The sequence below is a fragment of the Mya arenaria genome, chromosome 5, assembly GCF_026914265.1.
Source record: "Mya arenaria isolate MELC-2E11 chromosome 5, ASM2691426v1".
In the NCBI taxonomy this organism is placed as follows: domain Eukaryota; kingdom Metazoa; phylum Mollusca; class Bivalvia; order Myida; family Myidae; genus Mya; species Mya arenaria.
The window spans coordinates 26,729,378-26,745,061 of NC_069126.1; positions in this window are offsets into that span (position 1 = coordinate 26,729,378).

Sequence of the window (15,684 nt, forward strand, 5' to 3'; positions counted from 1 at the left end):
TAAGTTTAAAATGATTGCCAGTGAAGTGAATTATGGCATAAATAATTAAAATTCCCAAGAGTTATGCCATTAAGTGTTACTGCTAAATTGAAATTACTACGCGATCTACTTGCAGCATAGTTAAAATGGAAATATTTCTGACATTATAAATCGTCCATATACATCAGAGGTTGTTTTCGATGGAAGATGGCCAAAGTGTTCCGAATTGACTTGGAGTTGTTGTTTCTACGAAGAAAGAAGAACCCACAGGAGAAAGATGGATGAATTAGTTGTATTGGTGTGTTATGTGACAGCTTTTTGAATATAAAAAGTTTATTATGTTTGTAAAAACCATTGCCATTTTGTTCGTCACATGATGTCAGAGGCTGAAAAAACGTTGTATTGTATTTGCGTGTTATCTGGTTCGTTTGGTTGAATAAGTTCTTCCAACAGCATTTAATGTATTGTTGTCATACGATAGTGTTGCCTCTGTGATAAAAAGAGCGGACTTGTTGATTTTTTTAAGATATGATAACATTCACTTCCGTCAATTATTTATGATAGTTATAAATCATTTCTTTCTGTTTTATTCCAAAAAGGATCTGGCCGCAAAAGTGACGTTTTAGAGGAAGATAAAAACACTGGAATACGAAACAATGGCTGGCTTTAAGCTTGATGTTGTTTTCTTGTTTTCAGATCCATCGGTCACTTCTTTCTGGAAAAACCTTTACCTTGGCCAGTATTCCAATTATGATTGCATGTTATCTTTGGTTTTCGGGAGTGGGGTGGCTGTGGTTTGGGCAGGGACAGAAACCATCCCCTACGCAGTGATCACCCTAAACAAATATTTTCTGAAAAAAAATCACTGTGTAATAAAAGGGGAGGTTACGTGTTTGAATTTTAAGACAGAAAATAATAAAAGAAGTTCTTCATTATATTTTGTTTGCTTTCTTAGTAAAAACATCGGCATTACAATGTTCGTGACAATATGCGTTTTGGACACGAAAGAGAAGAATATGCGGAGACAAGGTGAAAACCTTTCCTTTAATCAATGTCGTGCGAATAAGACATTGATGTTGAGACGTTAAAAAAACAGTAGTTATATGGCGTACACTAAAAATTGTTTTCGTTTCAGGTATACTGTCCGTCCTTCTTCATCAACACAAACACGTACAATAACTCGGTTCAAGAACCACAGGCAGGCAACTAACTGCATATTTGCGTTATACTGCATTTTGTTCTGATGGGTAACGCTGACCACCAGGGGCAGACCTTGGTTGAACACAATGCGAAGGTCGAGTTCTCACAGGCAGGCGACTTACTCGTGTTGTTCTAATGGGTAGAGCTTACCACCAGGGGCGTATCTTGGGTGAACACAATGTGTAGGCTGGGTTATCACAGGCTGGCAACTTCCTTCACATTCGTGTTGTTCTCATGGATAGCGCTGACCACCAGGAGCGTAGCTTGGCTGAACACAATGTGTAGGCCGAGTTCCCACAGGCAGGTAACTTCCTGCATATTCGTTTTGTTCTTATGGGTTGCGCTGACCACCAGGGGCGTAGCTAGGTTGAACACAATGTGTAGGCCGAGTTCTCACAGGTAGATAGCATCCTGCATTTTCGTTGTGTTCTTATTGGTAGCACTGACAACCAGGGGCGTAGCTTGACGGAACACAGTGTATAGGCCGAGTTCTCGGGGATTCTGCCGTTCTGGGGACATTCCTTCTCCGGATTTCTGTATGTCTTATAAATAAAAATGCGATAGTCTTCACCATCGTTATTTCTTGATGTTCAGAAAAAAATGTAAGCAGCGGCTTATATGGCCAATAGGTAGCTACGCTCCTGACTACATTTTATAAATGTAGGATATTCGTGAAAAAGACAACGGTGTTTCTACCAGTGTTGAGAGGGTAAAAAAAGAAAAGAAATAGAGGCGATAGCGGGGGTTTACATGGATCACAAATTAAAGGATTCGGTGATATTCATATGTGACGTAAGAACAAAAAGTGACGTTATCATTTTGCGAAGTTTCGTGACTCATAAGTAGGCAGTCATAACTATTTTTACACATTTTCTCAAAGGTTCTTTAATTGAATTATATAAATTATTATTTATGTGTGTTTTGTTATCGAATTTATTGTGTGTGTTTTTTTTTAATTTGTTACCGTTAAAGCTGCACTCTCACAGATCGAACTTTTTGACAATCTTTACTTTTTTGTCTTGTCTCTAAAACGTATCTATATAAGATTGCTTACAAAAAATAGATCGCAGATTTTTATATTAAAGTTAAAAAAATGATGTTTGATGCATTTTACTTAAACAGTTAATAACGGTTTAAGCCATAAAACATTAATTTTCGAACGGAAATATGAAAATCTACGATCTAATTTTTGTCAGCAATGTTATATCATTGTTTTTTTTATGATATTTATGCAAACATTTGCTTTTTCGACGACACAAAATAAAACGTTGTAAAAATCTGTGAGAGTGCAGTTTATATAACCCAACATGAATCATTTTCGCCGACGACTTGTATTTTTGAAATTCAATGCGATGTTATGTCGGACACTTCTTTCTTCGAAAAACGAACACATTGATTCCGACATGATACATCCTTGTCATAAATGGAATAATTCCACGTTAAGCTTTGGATGAATTTATACATGCAGTATCTTATAATTAGTGCAAATAGTATAATGTAAGACAAAATTACCATAAGAAGTTCACTTTAATAATGAAACGATATCTTTTAAAACAAAACTGATGATAATTGTAAAGTTTCTCAAGTGCAAAGTCATAAAATATGCTAATAAAACAACTTAGGTTCAGTAGTAAAATATTAGAGAAATCTTTTTTATTGTTATTTCTACCATTTCAAATGCAAAATGTCGGGCTCCTGTTCGTCTATAGAAAGGCAGTCGCATTCTTTGATCTTGTTTCGTAAATTACAGCATTTTTTACCAAGCCGTGTTGATATAGGGGTGACAAGGTGTATTTCAAGTTTGCCTGTTTCAACATTACCTATGATATGTGGAGTGAAACACTTTATGGTCATATTGTAGTGTTTTATTGCAGGGTAAAGTGGTCGACAGTAACTTTGGGAATGCTGAGCTTTAGATGGTGAATATGGAAAATATGTGCGAAAGTCTCCTTCGCTTTTCATGTGTTATGTTTTATGTGATGTTTGAATATGTGTGTATCATCGTTAATTTCGTGTTTTTTTATTGTTATTGTATACTTATTTTGTTTGTTGGCAATTAAATACTCATAGAATGAATGGAGATGCAGTGAGTCGATGGTTGTTCAATAGAATAACATCAACGAGAATACGCCCAGTAGCCTACACCCACGTAAAAAACATGCACACAAATAAACAAGAAATCCACAAAGAGCATACGCAATAAAGACCATTTCTTTCTCCCATCCCAGATAAGTAGATCCAATCATTAGGCCATACTGGATTTTTTTTTTCTCCCACCCCAGATAAGTAGATCCACTTGTTTGACAATGCTTGGATTCGTTGTCTCGCCCATGGGCTAAGATAAAAAGGACCCGTATGCAACTACTTGTCCAATACGCAAAACGAGTTCCAGGAAAAAAACAAACATTTTAACTTTATTTTGTTGATCTGAGGTGGGAATTACAAGCGTCTATCATGGCTGCTTGTGTAAGATAGGTTCATCCCAACCCTCACATAGGGTGCTCTGAGGAAACTTTAAACCTCATTCCCGCAAACAAACCTACGCTCGATATAAACTATTGCATCACTTAAGTATATGCATTCCGGTGGTATATAGAGATTAATCAGTGAAATAAACATTACATTTCACTGTTTCAAACTGCTGTGAACTTTTTTCCACAGCTTTAAAATTAAAGCCCGTTTTCAATTCCAAATCAAACGTCAGCTCTCACAAGGTTACGTTCGCACACAATTTGAGGGCTTTTCTCAAAAACAATGATGAACTGTTTATTGAATAACCTTTTAAGGCATAAAATAAACATTTTTTTTTTTTCGTTTCAGTGTAAGATCGCATTTTTTTTCACCTCGTAAACTCCAAAAGTTAATATAGAGTCTTTGGTGCTCACTCGGTGAAATATATTACGATATTACACTGAAACAAACAATTGTCCTATATATCTGAGGCCAAAAGCTTTACTAATTTACATTATAATGCTACATATCCTCTCTTACAGAGGTTTCGTATTTAGATTCTTAATTCGTTTCATCAAAACAATATATCGTTTCAATGTCTTATCTGTGTTGTCACATCAGGCGTAATGAATCGACCGTGTGTGTATCCCCTTCATGGTGGCAATACTGCTGGCTAACATGCTAAAGTGAAACTCATTCTCCTTGTTACAAATCTGATAGTCTTGTTAATACAGGGCCTTCTGTTCGCATCTTGTTGACCTTTCTTGCTTTACAGTGTACATTGTAACTCCGATGAACCTGATTCCACATTTTGTAGTGCTTGTTTCATATTTGGAACGACCTTTACGCGATATTATGTCACATATATTCGCAAGGATCCAGTTAAAAGATGCTACTGCGAGATATACAGTATCTGCTTCGGACAAACATTCTGAAATTAAGCCCATTCCACTGGACAGAAAAAAAATCTTCAATTTTAACTGGGATAAAATATTTATTTATTTTATGTATACACTCGTTCTTTGTATTTTTTTTCCACATTTAAGCTAACAAATCTTGTGTATAGTGATAGTTTATTTAATTGTTCTAAACATTGTTTTTCTACATTTTTAAAATTATAAAATAATATGGGGTCACCAGGCATCAAAAATCCACATATTTAAGAGACGAATACTTTAAGTTATGATAATTAAAATACATGCACCTTAAACACAAACTGTATGTATCTTTATTAACATTATGCTGATGAATACTCTCCCAAGAATACGTCATGCGTTCTAAAAAAAGTTACGGGTCATTGGGAAGTATGTTGCAAAATACTCATTACAATTTATATAATCGTCAGTCAATAGTTTAAAGTGAAATTTTATAGTTTTGCACCGTTTTTTGTCATAAGTGATTTCACGTTTTAAATCGATTACGGGTCATGTAAGTTTTACTGGTATAATTAATATGTCTTTGGTGATTGTATTTCCATCTTTAAAAAGTTGTGCATAATGAACTAGTTCCTTTTGAAGAATAGACACAAGATTTTCATCTGGCGAGCAAAACATGTGGCCGCCCTTCCATAATTTGATGTTTGCAATTTATGACAGCCATGTAACGTCAGGTAATTACCAATACATTGCAAATTTAAGCAAAGGCGTGTTTTAACCATTCAGTTGGTTTTCGAAAGATAGTTGCAGATTGTTTTATTATTGTTATTATCATTTGCCACCATCACCAACACGCTAACCAGTGACAAAACAAAAAATGCATATTTATTTTATGATTATATCATTATGATATATCATTTTCATTCTAAAAATTATAGAGACTTGGAAAATTCTTCTAATTATTCTATCTTTTATATAGAAAATTCTGTTATCTGTTATATAGAAAATTCAACTATCTGTTACATTGAAAATTCATTTTATCTATTATATAGAAAAAATCTACACTATGTTTTATAGAAAATTCTACTATATGTTACATAGAAAATCTACTACATGGTATATAGAAAATTCTACTATATGTTATATGGCAAATTCTACTACATGGTATATAGAAAATTCTACTATATGTTATATGGCAAATTCTACTACATGGTATATAGAAAATTCTACTATATGTTATATGGCAAATTCTACTAATTGTTATATACAAAAATCTGTTATCATTTATATAGAAAATTGTAATATAATAATAATAATAATAATAATAATAATAATAACTTTATTTAACGAAGGTTACATACTAAGTGTACAATCATTACAGACATACTACTTATTTCCAGCATGGCCTTCACACAAAAAGTATTACAAAAACACATGTACTATACATATTAAGCAACATACAAAACATACAATCACACTATCACTATCATACCTTTCTTCGACAAACACAACTCAGTTTAATATGATGATTATAAATTACAATAATTTCATACTGTAAATAATGTAGATATATTCAGTAAAACCACATTCAATCAATATATTTACATATTTGGTAGTATCCATTACAAGTTGTTGCAAGAATGTCATATACGTACATTAACACAATTCATGTAAACAATGAACTATTTATTATAATGTGATTTAAATAAAGTGTCAAGATTTTTTGTTCATGTGATAAAATTATTTTGCCAATAAGTAGCCTTTTAATGCATGTTTAAAGGCTGGTAGCTTATCTTGACATTTTATGTATGTAGGAAGATTATTCCAAATTTTCATTGCTTTATAGGCAAATGTATTTTATATATGTTATATGTTGTATATATGTTATATAGAAAATTCTACTTTCTGTTAAAGTATATTTCGTTCATGTTTTTATTCTGATTTTAAAATTTCACAACTCATATGCACTTAACCGAAATACTCGGGGGCGAGAACAGTAATAAATAATGTATAATAAACCTATTGTTTCATGAAGTAAACTGGGTTTGTCAAGTGCAAGCCAAAAAGCTATGGTCATATTGGGGAGCCTTGCTGTCCACCTATGTCGCGTGTCTGCCGTATTAAGGCGGTGCTGCGCCTAAATGCACAGTGAGTTTTAACCACGAGCAGATCCTAGCTCAACCACTAACCCAAAGTATGCAATAATTATAATAATAGTTTGTCATAATTGGTAGGTAAAGGGTTATTGGTGCGCACAATTTGAACTGGTAAATATTGAAATGAGTGGTTGTTTTGTTAAAGTGGGACTTGGTTATGATACTGATGTTCACTATGTCAGAAATGCTACAGTAATTGGTAATATAAGAAGAATATTGGCTTGAAATGAAACGTTTACTCGTAGGTTTGAATTGTATAAAGGTTGTTTCCTGATATATTGTCAAGTGTTTAAAGACTTGATGTCTGCATGTCCCTTTTTAAACAAATACCTGTACCAAATTAAGCATTCACTATTGGTCGCGTGGCTTGTGCAATGACTTTGCATTTTAAGAGGTTTTGAAATGTCTACTGGTCGATTGCTAAAGTGCATAATTATATATGTTATGCCGTATTAGCTAAAATGGCATCCAGTCAATAAAATTGTTGTACACTTTACTGATTCGAAAACTATTGTATTTTGACATGTTCCGGTATGTTTGCAATTTAAATGTTCCCAGATGGAAATGTTTAAGTCATCGAAATAGTTTTAGATAAATCAGTTACCTGTATGAACGGATTTTTCAGACACCATAATATGTATAATGTATTTTACCGAAATGATGAACCAAAATTTTGGTGTCAATTTCAAGTATTCTGTTATTTGTACCTCAAAACCTTTTGTATCCATTGTTTATACCATCGTAATATTTTTGGTCATCAAAGTGATATTTCTGTTAAACAACATACTTTTTATTCCCGTACATATATTATCTTCAAAATATTCATTCAAACCATGTTAAGTAATTCATTCCATGTAAACTAATATAGCTTGAAACGAATTGTAACTTGACAGAAATGCGATATTCTATTACCATGATGTATTTGCTAGGAATGAAAACCCGACATAGACCATTCACCGTTTAGCTCTGATCTTTGCCCCTAACAAAGCGACCTATGCAGCAAAAGCCGATTACTTTCATGAGTCTACTGATATGACTAAAGATATGCGATAGAGCGACATTAATCCTACACTGATAGTAAACACAAACACCGATGGAAATAAAGAAGTGTTTATTCGATTCGCTAAACATTTACATAAATTGGAAAACTAAAACAAAACTAGCCCTGTACAAGTGTTGAAATCTTTTAAATGGCTGCACGCGCGCTGCACGCAGATTGAGACCAAGATATTCCAAATGATTGGCTACGCTGATACATTTCCTTTCATGTTAATTCAATGGCTGTCTATAAAGAAAGTAGTCAATTAGTGCACTTCAAATGATTAATTTAAATACCTAAAGAAATTTGGTAAAGGTCACACATCGCGAAAATGACAAAATCAATTACTTCGATTGATGTACATAATTGTGACGACTATTTATTTATTGAGTTATTGAGAATATAGTGCAGCTGTCGTCTGATCATAAAAATATATATATAATAAAACGTAAAAATGAGTGTACTCCCCTTTATCACCCGTAAATGGTAATATAAGATGCAATATTAAATACTCCCACGATGAACAGCCCTACATAGGTTTTACAGTTTTGAAACCTGACACCTTCTCCCATCTCCAGCTCACTGATATCAGTATCGTGATGTCTTTATTTCTTAAAGATTCACAAAACTTGAACCAAGTTCAGAAACCTCATCAAATCAGGTCCCTGTGAATCATACTATAAAGGATGCTACCCACTGTCCCCTCCGTCCGCTTCTTTATTAAATCTCTTTCTCCTCTCTTCCCCTTTGTTGGTATACCCGTAATTAGAAGGTCATTTGAACTGGCAAGGAGGCTTTTTGCCTACCCTTCTTTTCCGTAAGTTCATATAGGTTTTGAAAGTGATATCTGATGAAATGAAACTTCGATGACAGATGAAAAACGGGGCGTGGGAAGTGAGGAACTCGTGATATTGAGATAAATACGTCTTGCACGTCTGTTTTTCAGATATATCGTGATAGCCTTGGTGTACATATTGGCGACGGTGTTAGCGTTAAGTGTGCACAAACCTTAATCTTGGTCATAACTTCAAAAAGATTCCACATATTCAATTTAAATTTGGTATACATGTTGCTAGGAACAATACGTATATGTGTAACAAGGGCCATAACTTTGAATTTAACGTATGAGTTATAGTCTTTTTCGACTAAAACGAAACTCTCATTTTAGGGACCTGGATTTCCCTAGACATTGGACAATTGCGTTTGACATCGGTCGTGTGTGTCTGTTGTTGTCGTCTGTCTTTACTTCGTTTAGTTATTTTAGCCTTTTGCCAGATTTAACAGCACAGAGTATGTTTAATATTGTCCCAGTAATTTACCATAGCATTTCAGTCCGAATTGTCAGGTATATTTTTTAACTATGTTGACATACATAGATTATATGATTGCTGCATTCCGAAATGCAATGGAAATATTAGGTCATTGCGATACAAAAGGTAGAACAATTAAACTCCTAGACAGGATTTTTAAAATAAATTGGCTCATCATGGCAAATTTAAACGGTTGACATTGGCAAATATATATTTTTAACAATGTTGACATACGTTTATGATTGCAGTGTTCCGAAATGTCAATGAAACATTAGGTCATTGCGATACAAAAGGTAGAACAATTAAAATCCTGGACAGAATGGTTAAAACAAATTGGCTCATCATTGCAAATTTAAACGGTTGACATTGGCAGATATATTTTTAACAATGTTGAAATACATTTATGATTGCAGTGTTCCGAAATGTCAATGAAACATTAGGTCATTGCGATACAAAAGGTAGAACAGTTAAAATCCTAGTCAGAATGGTCTAAACAAATTGGCTCATCATTGCAATATAAACGTTCTCGTAATATCAGATTCGTTCGAACCGATGTCCTTTCCCGTAAGCCAATTTGGTCATTTTTGAGTTCAATTCAGCAGTTTTATTTTATTTGGTTAGAGCAAAGCACAGATATAATTACATATCTTATTTTATTGCATTACAACATGAACTTTTGGCAATTAAACGAGCTTTAATGACCTCAGCTACCACGGTCAAAAGTCAAATGCCCAACGTACATTAACGGAAGCTCCGCCCACTGAGTTTTACGGCCAAATAAGAACTACTTTCAATGAACCTATGTACCATAAACCTTCGCAGCAATCAGTAAAGTTCAGATCTTAATTAAGAATGTGTGTTATACGATTCGACAAATGTACCAATGCGTGAAGTCCGAAAGTCCACAAAAACTACAGTAGAACCATCTAATACCAGTGTCCATTGAAATGGAGCCCGCAAACCCTCGACAAAAAGCTTGGGCCCATCAGACGAGCATTTTTAAGGGCAAGATCAAGCCCCCGATAAGACAATGGCAGGTGTCAATCAGACGGGTGTTAAACAGGCCTGTAATTACAGGGTACCCTATAGCATGGGAAAGTGCCTTGGGCATTTAGTTGACGCTGTGACCACAATCCGCGGCAGGTTAACGCGGTATACTGTCTGGGGACTTTCACTTTTTTTCTGAATATTTTAAACATTTTTAAAGTTTTGAAACCGTCATATGAACTAAATTCTGTTTTTTTCTTTTCTTTTGAAATGTACTGAAGCGAGAATCTTAACTTCGAGTCTTCAATCTTTAAAGATGCATTCTTACTTCCAAATAAGATTTACCACAATTAATACTATTGCTTTAAAATCTAAAAAGGATGAATAAGTGTCAGAAAAAAAAGATTACTATGAAGAATACCGAGTTTAAGTTGATAGAAATGAGCATAAAACACGGTATATCTACCATACAGGACTAGAGTATACCACAGTAAATCTTGTATTCACCAATCGTTTTATATGTTAGCGCTTTCCGTTATTAAATTCACGGTTACAATCTTGTTATCAGTAGTAAATATTTTTCATATATGCATTACTTAGTAAGCAGTTTAAGGTTTATCAGTCAAAAGTTATGTTTGTTATATATGTGTATGTATTGATTTTGAATAAGAGTGTCACTTTAAACAAACGTTTATCATGAAAAGCTTTAATTCGGTACATAAATAATGCAGAAAATAGAATTTTGTTTTTTTCTGAAACTGTACAAGTTCCAGTTTATAAATTTAATAATATCCAAAGCAGTCTTTTTGCTTTAATCATTTCTGTCATCGAAATGAAAAACCTGCAAAGCAAATAGCGTTTCCACTTGAACATATCAAGTATGATTTATGTAAAAATATGCTACAGTAAGAGACTTACCGGAAGTGATAAATTGCACGTGCTTAAGTCACGTGCCTAGATTGAGATGGCAAAACTCCCGGAAATTACCTGGGCTACTGAACATTTAAATCTATATTTCATGGTTATTAAGTGAAAGTTCCATGCACTGAACAGTATTGGATGACGTTGGCGTCACGCAATAATTACTGGAACACGCGTCGCAGCTAGTCTTGATATGACTTTAATTAACAGGTAATCTAACGCTTAGTACTGATGTTAAATATTCATAAGGTTTTCATCGCGATTGCCACTTAAGTTCGCGTGAATGACTTGGTATAAATGTATTTCGCAGGCACCGGAAGCGGAGAAAATGAAGCTTAAAGTTAAAAGAAACAATACATGATAGCTGGGTAATTTGAGGCAGTTGTACGGAATGTGAAATGTTTCTATAAATCAAATTTGTTTACAATGGGGAGAGGGAATCTATTTCATCATTTTGTTTAATGTATTTGCACGATAATGTATTATTTGCTTTTTGTGAGCTTTTGACATAAGATATATATCACACTTATTCATTAAACCGTGTTATTACATTTCAGTTTTATAATAATTTTTTATTAGTATTATTTTATCATCATCAAAATTATTATTATTATTATTATTATTATTATTATTATTATTATTATTATTGTTAAAATTATTATTATTATTATTGTTTGTTGTTGTAATTATTATGATAATGGTTATTATTATTATTATTATTATTATTATTATTATTATTATTATTATTATTATTATTATTATTATTATTAACGTTGTCTTTTGTTGCTGTTTCTTTTAATTCTGCTTCGCACCGTTTTTTTTGTAAATATTGTTTTAATAGTGTGTATACTTTTTAACTAATTTTATTTGGTCACCGTCATCATTTTTGTCAAATTATGTTTTAGTATTTCTTTTAAATTTCACTTTCCTAAATTTGTTTCCTGACGTGCTTGTCAGCGACTTCCGGTCAAGCAGATGCTTGATTCCGCCATCATTGTTCCTGATCACCTGGACGCTTTTGTAACGAAAACTCTCATTGGTCACTTAAATGTCGCTTATATCATGACCTATAATTATGGCTGCCTCCTTAAATTTGTGATGAATACGCGGGTTTTGATTAAATATTATCTTGACACCCTAGACAGTCTTTCACACGTCAGTGATGTCGTTGAGAAAATTAATGTGAACAGTCCAAAACGCCGCATGCCGCGTGTTCAGGGCTGTATTCACTTTTATGCACATAGTAGCGTTTACAAGTTTCGTTGTTTCACTGGCGGTCTTAAATTAGTGCATCATCATCCCTGCTCTAAGATCGTTCTGCATTTTCGTTTGATCATTTGGGCGTGTGATCTTTGTCCAGAACAATCTGCGGTTAACACTTTGTAAACATGAAATGATTATTTCATAATTTGATTTTCATAAAAAAACTTTTCCGTATAAATCTATCAGAAAGGCAACTAGAATATACCTATTTTAATTAATTAAGTTCTATGATTTTGTTTTATTCCACATGAAGTTGAATTGCGTCTCCAAATCTACGAAGTATTTTCTTTCAAAATTATAGCCAAAGCTGTCACTTAAAAATATTTTTTTGAAAATAGCAGGTTGATATTCTGTTGGTGCAGATCACGTGCTTTGCGCTGCTTGACGAGAGTAATTCAATTTCCATTTTTTTCTTTCTTTTTCAGATGGTCCTTCATTTAAGTCGCCTTACTTCTGCAACCAAAAGCTGTTGAAATCGGCGCAAAAACGGAAAGTTTTAAGTTTAGAAGATAAATGAATGATTTTTTTCCTTTCATAGAACAATGGATTGTTTAAAACATTGTTGTATATTTCTGTTGTCTGTTAGTTTGTATCTGAGTGGAGCGTTGGCCTCGACCCATATTAACTTATGTTTTGTGTCTTGAGTTTTAGAGACAGCCTCAGAAAAACTACTTCTTAAATCTTTTAAACTGTCTTTTGGTTAACCGGTTTTAACAAAACATGTTTGCCTGATTGTAGAACTGGTTATTTATAAAAAAAAATCACACTCACACGCACACGCAGACGCACGCACTCACGCACGCACGCACGCACGCACGCACACACACACACACACACACACACACACACACAACAAGACTTACTATTATTGCCTTTGTTAGAGCGATTGTACAACACAATCAAAGTAATCAAGTTAACAATGTATACAATGTTGAGTATTATGTCTCAAACTCATCTTGATTCTCAAACTCCAGCCCTGCGTCAGTATAAGTATTAGCGGCAATATTGTTCTTAATTGGATTTAAGAAAGATGTAACCTATCGGATCATTTTGTTATTAATAACCGACCAATATAGTGAATAAAGTCAATGATCTGTGACCATAAGCTTGACTTTGGTTGAATATTGACTTTCACCCTGGCTGTGGAAGATCCGTGGTCTAGTGGTAACACACTTGACTGTCAATCCAGGGTTCGCAGGTTCGATTCCTCGCCGCACCGTAAAATACTAATCGTCTTCCGGGAGAGGCGTTAAATGGGGGTGACAGTGCTATACACCGGTGAACGTTAAAGAATCAAAGTAGCTCTAACCAGGGTTACATTCTGTCTGTGCAATGTGTGCAAAAACATAATATGACTATCAATCTTAACGGAGCACTCGCCGAATGGGTAAGGCCCGAGTGCGAGTATTAATAAGCTTACACACATACACACACCCTGGCAGACAATGATATGACACCATCGTTTAGATACCGGTTGCAACTTTTATCATTTTTAATTTTATAGTTCGGGCAGTCAGCAGCACCGACGGTACGTACAATTAGCATATTCTTGTTAAAAATGTCACACTGGGTCAATCTGAAGATATTTATCCCAAAAAGTTCAAGTATCACCCCTTCCTTGCGGAAAATTGTACAGTAACAAGCCCTTGTTGAAATGAAAATTACTATAATAGTCATGCTTGTACGTAACATGTAATTGATTTATGAAAAGCAAAATAACCCACCTGAGATTTTTAGACATTGTCCTTCGTTGAATAACAAATTGAATTCAATTGCTCGCGAACTCTAATGAAGCCATCTTTGGAATAAGGTAAGGCCCCCAATTTCGGTTCTAACCCCCAATTTACTTATCACTATTAAGTAGGTAAATTGTAGCTTGGTTTATGATACGCTATTGGAAATAACAATACATGTGTATTATATGAAAGTTGATACTATTAATCTGGGAAAATTGCCCCGTATTTACGTCGAGGGATTTCAATGCTGCGACAAATTCAACACAATGTGCTTGCTGTTATTATACCTTGCGATATTCCTCACATGTAAACGAACGGGACTATGAATTGAAAAATTATGATATCATTGTACATAAATGATGAATGTGATATGCGTGATAATTTTATACTTTAATGGTTAGAATATCTCATGGGTGTATTTGTTGCAGATTTTTTACTTGTTGAATAAAGAAAGAAGATTCGCTTTAATGCATAATTCATAAAGATGTCTGTATAAACCTCTTCGACACACTAAAGCATTGAACTGCATTTTAAACGTATACATCGACAGTATTAAATCTGATTGAGTTACTTATATAAGAAAATATAGAAAGCGTTTTAATGAACGTAAACAATAAACAATAAAAACAAAAATTGACACAAATAACAACAACAAGTCTATATTATTATATTGTAAATATTCAAGTACTTAAGATACGCATGTTTTCATATTAAATTCCATTTTAATGACGCACTATTTTGTTTGATGACGTCATTTTACCATTGTGCAATGTTACGTTTATGATGTGACGTCAGCAGAGTGGAATACGGCCGTATTTCACTGGAGTGGAATACGGACTACTTTATTTTGCGATATGATTTATAGCATGTGGATTTGTGATTGGTATATAATTAAAGCTCTTATGAGCTTTTGTCATCGAACAAAGCATTGTTTGTTGTTCTTGCTTCATTAAGTTTGTCTTGCTTTCACTTCGTGATGTTTTTTGTAGCTTCATAGTGCAACAAATCCTAAAGTTAAATACGTATACTGTCTGTAAATGTATGTATTATAATAATTATTCTCATTTAAGTAACAACAATGGAAGAACGACACGTAAGCCAATGGATATCGGAAACAACGCATAACACTCGCATCTAGGTAGTACACGAGTATATAAGTACAGTCGACCCCCTTTGGCTCGAACTTGCTTCGCTCGATTTCCTCGTTAGCTCAAACTGGAATGTAAGGACCGGTTTCTTTCTACTGAAGGTAAGCATTCCCCTGTTAGCCCAAATTGTCCGCGGCTCAAGGTTTTTTCGCCGGTCCCTGGTAGTTCGAGCCAACGGGGTTCGACTGTGGCGGTGGGGTGATGGCTTTGAGTTTATTTTTAAAATCACACTCGGACAAGGCACATTCTGCGAGTGCTCTGATAAGATTGTTAGTCATATTAGGGTTTTGAAGCGCAGTGTACAGACAGATAAATGCTGGTTAGAGCTATCCTGGTTCCTTAACGTGCACCAGTGTATAGCACATTTATTCAAGTTAGGAAATGACTTAAAAAGATTTATGAATACCGCCCCAGTTGTTTTTGTCTCTTAAAATACTGGTGTAAATACTGATATGGAATTATTAGCTACTTGAGTTTGGAATTTAGTAATTATAATAAAATAATGACTATACACTTTTATAAAATTATGATTATAGAGATAGAACTTCTTGTGCGTTTCCAGTTCTCTATCATAATTCTGCATGTTTATATATTAGGTACCAAATAATTTTAACGACAT